Source organism: Miscanthus floridulus, chromosome 1 (genome assembly GCF_019320115.1).
Source record: "Miscanthus floridulus cultivar M001 chromosome 1, ASM1932011v1, whole genome shotgun sequence".
NCBI lineage: Eukaryota > Viridiplantae > Streptophyta > Magnoliopsida > Poales > Poaceae > Miscanthus > Miscanthus floridulus.
Genome location: NC_089580.1, coordinates 10,560,511 through 10,567,577, shown reverse-complemented (window position 1 = coordinate 10,567,577; position 7,067 = coordinate 10,560,511). Strand labels below are relative to the sequence as shown.

General features: G+C 40.8%; 1 pseudogene; it reads right to left on the bottom strand.

Annotated features, from left to right (window-relative positions):
• Window positions 1–1,700: 1,700 nt before the first annotated feature.
• Window positions 1,701–6,860, bottom strand: LOC136452032 (protein argonaute 12-like; annotated as a pseudogene).
• Between the last annotated feature and the right edge of the window lie 207 nt (window positions 6,861–7,067).

Below are 7,067 nucleotides of genomic sequence, written 5' to 3'. Positions count from 1 at the left end.
TGGGTTGTGTAGGCTAGAGCACTCTAGAAATACATAAGGCGCACAATATACTAGTTAGTTCATGTTTTTATATTAAAAATCAAGTTGGGCCTTGGCATATGATTAATTTTTTAGTGACCCAATCCATTCTTCCCTCCTAGGCTCACGTGTCCTTACAACTGTTTTGGCTGAGTTTTTGGCACAATTTTGGTGTGTGCCTTTTTTGTCTTAGAACTTGGTCATATCATGGCTTTCGAACCTCAACAAATCTCTCAGGTTTTATTTTTCTAAAAAAAACCCTCTTGGCAACCTTAGTGAAATACTTGATTTCTTTGAGTTGGATATTTTGGTTGATTCTTGTGCTCAATCTTAGTGTAATGACCTTTGGTGAACATATATATAGTCATATGGTAGATACTCTCTCATTCTAAATTATAAGACATTTTGTTTTATCAGATACATCATTCTTTTTTATTATGTATATAGACAGTTTATATCTAAGTACATAGCAAAAACTATGTATCTAGAAAAGCCAAACGCTTAAAGTTTAGAATAGAGGGTAGAAGAATTCCCTTGAGCATACTGAATCCTTGATTTTAAGGTCCTTTAAAAACTCCTAGTTTGATAGAGGAAATTCAATGTTCTTGGTAAAGCCCAAACTTTTTGGCGATATCCCGTGACCGTGAGAATGCCTTCACCATGTTCTTGGAAAGCTACGGTTAAACATTCACAAAATTTGAAAGTCGTTTGATCGAGTTTCGGATTTTTTCTCTCGTTTCAAAGGCTGATTTTTTGGTACGGGCTGAACTTCAAATCATTTTAGAGGAACTTTAGCACTTCAACTTCTGGACCTTTTAAACAGAAGCAGCAATTTTATTAGAAGGGACGACAAAAAGCTTTACCACTATTTATATTAGAAACGAAAAAAACAAGCACAGTTCTAGTTTTTTTTTATATAGAAACAAACCAAAAGACCACGCAACGAGGGAGTGCCATACCACATTACCCACAAATTTAGAGTTATGATCGGCCAACAATAACTCTATATAACTCTTCGCTCACTGACCCAACTAACCAAGTAACCAACTCGGTGAAAGCCACCATCCAACTCAAAGAACATTAGAAAAATAGCATAGTACCTTAATGAATAACTCTTTAATTAATTAATAGTAGAAAATTATCACACCACACTTGATTGCACGCCAACAGGCAGCACCCAGGCATACTATTTTGCTCGCCTAGGCCTTGAAGTGAAGCGTTGCCTGGCGTGCATGCAAACAAATGCCCCAGGGTTCATCCAAACGAGATTCAAGGCAGCTTCCAGGCCACTGACGTTCAACCAAACAGACCTATATATACAGAAATGCTATACAACACACATGTGTTTTAACGAAAAAAGAAAACATAGATTTTTTGGCCTCCTCCGGCCGCTGCTCGTAGATGCCCAGCAGCTTCTCCAGGTCCTTCTTCCTCTGCTCGAACAGCTTCAGCATCTCCTCCTCCTTCTGCGGGCTCACCTGGCTCTGGCTCGCCAGTGGCTGCTGCGACCCGGCCACACCGTGCTTGCCGCTGGACGCGTCGGCGTTGCTGCCCACGGCGATGTCCCTAGCGTTGAACCCGCTGCCGGTGCCGGTGCCGTTGTTGTCATTCTGCTGCCTGGGCAGGGTGGGCGGCAGGATGGCGAGGCTGTAGACCATCTCGGCGCTGGGCAAGTCGAAGCTCTACGCCTCCGTCTGCAGCCACTGCTCGATGGACGCGCGCTCCAGAGCGCCCATGCCGATCAGGTCCGGGTTGCCCTGCTTCGCGTCCGCGCCGGCCATGGCAGTGGCGGTGGCGGCGGCGACGGATCTGTGATTTGTTATTCCATAGAAAAAAAATTGTGATACGTGATCTGTGGAGGCTGGAGGTAGAAGAAGGGTGGAGGCTGTTGGATCTTAAACCTATGGTGCAAAAAAAATTCATGTGTTGAAACTGCATAAAACACATGGTTGTATAGTAGACAGACTAATATATTGCTCTAGACATCTTAGTCCAGCAACCAGAACCATTTCAGAATCGCAAAAGGCTTCCGTTTAGAAGCAATTAAGCATGATGGAATGAAACCGACAAAAGAGTGAGTTTACAGTTACGACATCATCGAACGATCCAAAAAAAATGTTGCATGCAATAGCAATAGAACATGAGCTGCTGAACGTACTCCTTGACCTTGGGGAGTTGCTTCACTGGGACAGATTGATCAAACGTCCGAGTTGCCCCCGTTGATGAGCCCTGATCAGAATTGTCGTCCTCAATGTAGTAACGGGCACGGAAGGCACCCAGGTGTGCATAGTATGCCGGAGGAACTGTTACAAATACCAAAAGGACAAATTTTATGCAAAAGAAAATACATGAAAATCAAGACAAATTTGACTGATGAACAAACAGTTCGTGTAATCTGTAAAATAGTTTATATAACTGTATTAGTGCTCACCTATAGAGACTGAACGAGTGCACCGGGCATAGCTGTGAGCAAGAAGACATCAATATGATGAAAAGGTCAACCCCAGGTAAAATGGTACAATTTATTCAAATTGAGAGAACATCATCAATGAAGCTTACGTGTAGCAAAGATTATGAGTCAAGGTTTGCAGTGCATCAGCACTGAAACCATTTTCGTCCATAAGAACATGATAATGTGCTGGGTGGCTTGTTCCCCGTCCAAGGCGGAAAAATAAATTACTACAGAATCATTATCAACATAATAATAGAGGAGAATCATAAGTAAAATTAATAAAACGACAATACGTAGTAAGGACTAGACTGGTAAACACAATTCATATGTAGTATACCTGAATACCAGCACGGCTACAGAGGTAAAAATCGAACTCGCTGGGGTGGCAGATGTTGGTATCAACAACAGTTCCTGAGGACAGAGTTTAATTGAAACTTCAAAGTAGGTTCAAAACAAGAATCGATACCTAAAAATAATCATGCATATCAATATGAACTGCTGCCTAGCTATGCGACTTGCATACCAGGCAGGATGTTTCCACTCCTGTCTGTCTGGTCTCGTGCACGATGATTTTCAGGAAACAGGCGGGTATGATGCCGCTTTTGCACAACAACGAATGTCACTCTTGGTTGGTACCCCTCCTGTAAAATTGCACATGCCTGGCAGAATTATCACAAACAACATGCATGTCAAGTAGCCATTAAATGCCAGAAATGGAAATGGCTAAAGCGGGTTAAACAGGAAAAGACCTTCCGAATTGCATCCATTTCATAAAGCAAGACTTGGCTGAACAGCCCCTCACTAACACCATCACTACAAAAATGGAGGATCTGCTATATCAGTATCAAACAAAGATAAGTAAAATTATGAAATTATCTCTACAAACGGATAGAATATAATCCTCGAAGGCTTGTAGCCAGTTGACTTGTGGAATGACACGAGCAAATCTCTGCAATACATAAATGTCAGTACTCCGATAAAAAAAAAGAAAACAAAGTAATAATTTGTCTCAACTAACCTAATCATTCCACCTCTAACAGTGCCCTTCCGTGGATCTCTCACTTCTGTATAAAGACCATTTATAATTTCAACCCTATGACCTTGTGAAGATACCAAGCATTTGTACTTTGTAACTTGTGGCCAGTCCATGGATGCAACGACCTAAATGGATATGAATTAGAAAATATTTAAATCCCGAACACAGCATACATCATTGGCTGCGGAAGTTTGGAAGAATTAGTAGCACAAGTATGGAAATGCCATGCATTTTTCATTTAAAACTCATGTTACTAAGAAGTGTCCACGAAGAATATTTAAAAAGGAGGTAACTTTGAAACTGAATAAATTAAAAACAAGATTCTACAACCACCAACAAATGCATTCAATTAGCGGCGTGTCTGTCCAAATGAAAACTAAAAGCTAAGACTAAGACTAAGAAAAAAGTGAAACTCAGAGAGAACCCATACTGCTGCAATAGATGGAGATGAACTTTCCCCAGGAGATGGGTGGGTAACATCAGCTCCAAAGACTATTGTAGGACAATCTGTCAGAAGAGCTATTCTCCGGTTTAAAGCATCGTCAAGCACTGTGTTCCTCCCACCAACCTAATTGCAAAATGCAATGCTGTCACTATTCTTTCAACCTGATTTTAAAGTGGACAGTAACCTAGCACTTAAAAAAGCTTCGTCCTACCTTTACATTGATTTTCAAGGAAAGATTCTCAAGATACTGATTTCCTCCTTTCCTTACATTCTTAGGTGCACAACACTGAGTGATTAAACCAAGCTCAGTTTCACAAAGTCGTTTTATCCTTCCTACATATCAGGTAAAATTCAAGCAATTAGAACTTTAATTTGGAAAAAAAGGATTAATTAAAAAGGTCAAAGAATCTTCGATCAGCTTGAAGATCCATTTAAACAACTTACCGTAAAAACCACTCATATCAGGCAAAATTATGATGAATAACTCAAGTTGTTGATCTGTTAGACCTTGTTGAGCAAGCACTTGTGCAGAACGCAAATGGATACCCCTGATTTCAGCTTCTAAATTGTCTTGGTGTGCTTTCTTGATTTCTACACACGGTCTGGTACTCATTTGCTACAAAAAAATGTAAAATACTTTTAACTACCATATTTGATGGTGTGAGAAGTGCCATCTAGAGGTAGACTTACCATGCCAATGTTATTGCACATGCCGACAAGATGCTCGCAAAACATCCCAATATCATTTGGATGCATACAAGAGGCGAAAGTTATACATGCCCAATATTTGATAGATCCTCCATTAACCATTCTCTGAAAATGTCACCAAATATTCCAAGATAAGATACATATATATAGATTACAAATCTAATACTAATAGATCCATTGCAGTTATACATAATTAGGGACTAGACAAGTTTTACCAACCAAATAATCAACTAAACCGAGTAACATGAATGATAAGACAAAATTATGTGAAGGAAAGACATGGAGATTAGAAGAACAAGACATGATACCTTGTTAATCATGTTCCATTGTCCGATGGAAGGGTTGCAAACCTTCTCTTTTCCAGAGTCATGGTATTTAAGCTAAAAAATATTGGTTGATTGTTAGTAGATGGCAACGAAAAAAATGATGTTCTTTCATACTCAAAAACAAGAAACACATTTACCCTTGGAGCTGGGAGCACTCGAGCATCAAACAACGTAAGTTGGTTCATCACCTTAAGGCCAAATTCTTTTGCATAAGAGTCGTCAGAGTTGTTCTTATGGAATACCTGAGAATGGACACAACGGATTCACTTTAAAAAAACGTGAATAAAAGGCACACACACACACACACACACCAAAAGGTACAAACTACAAAGTGAAGTCACAAATAGGCTTAGTGACGATATTCACCTCCAAAGTTCTACCCTCCCTCTCTGATGGTCGCTCACAGGCCAACTTCAGGATATTCCTGACTTGATTCTCATTCAGCTTACTTGAGTAGCGTTGTCCCTCAACTATGCTGCAAACCTGCATATAAGTATGAACGTTATAATAACATGTGAATAGATCGGTATATCTAGGAGGTTGATAAATATATTCATGGAAATAGTTGTCCTAAAAGTGTTAGAGTAATCGAATTGGCAAAGAAAAAAGCATAAATTGCAACCTCTATAGGTAAATACATCTGCTTGCTAGCACTGCCAGCTTGAAGGCATGGCCAGTGAGTGTATTTCAAGGAGTAGTTATATTGTCATTTGAAGTACTGCACAACTGATATCCTTGTGCCATCTGTATACACAAAAAGAAATATTTAAGGATATGATGTGATTGCATAAATGGAATGCAACAAGATATAGTAGAATAGATACGTCAAATCATTTAATGGAGCTGAGGTTAGCCCCGTAATCCTGTAGCGCATGGATATATCATGTCTATGCTTGGTTGCGACCCGGACCCCCTTAAGTGCTTTCTTCAGCTGTGATGCAAAAAAAACACGTCGTGATACATGGTGAAATAATCATACAGACAATTAAATTAGGGTATTGTAAGATAAAGGCTATATGGTCCATACTTTTATGCGATCCTGATCAGACAAACGCCTTGAAGTATCATGGAGGTTCAGATACTCCACTGCGAAGTCAATAACAGATTGAACCTTGAAAAATGACGTTGCAGAAACATCTGAGAGAGAAGAAATATAAATTTCATCAAAATCAAAAGTAAAGGTTTTCATCAACAAAAACTTCATATCTTTAATAACACAATTATCAACTTGGAGCTCATCAGATTGAAGAAGATGTGTTATAACTCAAAATACAAAATAAAACAATACTGTTATAGTAGGCAGTAAAAAGGAAAAACTATGCTATAAATTATGGCTGCTACATATACTTATATATGATCATATTGTTGATTACTTGATTTTTTCAGAATTTATATTTTAAAGTGTCGGGTTCATAAATCCGGGGTCCCTCATGGACCGACTTCCCAGCAAGAGCTCGGCCCAGCAGGCAACGTTGTGAACGACGCACAACTTCTGGGTCGACCCAAATACCTAAGAGAACAGAGCAGAAGGGCGATCCAATCTCCGATCAGAAGGCCTCGCTAAAGGAGGAACGACGCTCGCTTCCGAATCCGGCCCGCCTCTCCGACCGGAGCGCCCGCTTCCGACCCGCTTCTCCGACCGGGAATGCACCGAACCCCTGCTTACAGCTCCTCTCCGACTGGCGCAATCAGAGCCGACTGGGACCAACCGATCGGGGACGCCCGCTTGGTAAGGACCAGGAAACAGACGGAGAAAGTAAGGCAGGACATTCAAGTCAACCGCAATACCAAGGACCGTACCCTGTACACCTGCAGGACAGTACCCTGCGACCTTCCTGGCATGACGAACCCAAGCAGTGTTGTAGGTGCCGACATTTTCCCCACATTGTTGTGGGCGCTGTGGGGGATATACCCCCAGGTACCACAAGATGGTACATGGGTCGCACCATCCGAGGTGGCCCGGCCCGTAAGATCAAGGCATGCACATCAAGATTACAAGTTGTACTAGATATTGTAATAGTACCAAATTGGATACTTTACTTGTAACCTTGTCTCTTCGGGGTATATAAGGAGAGACAAGGG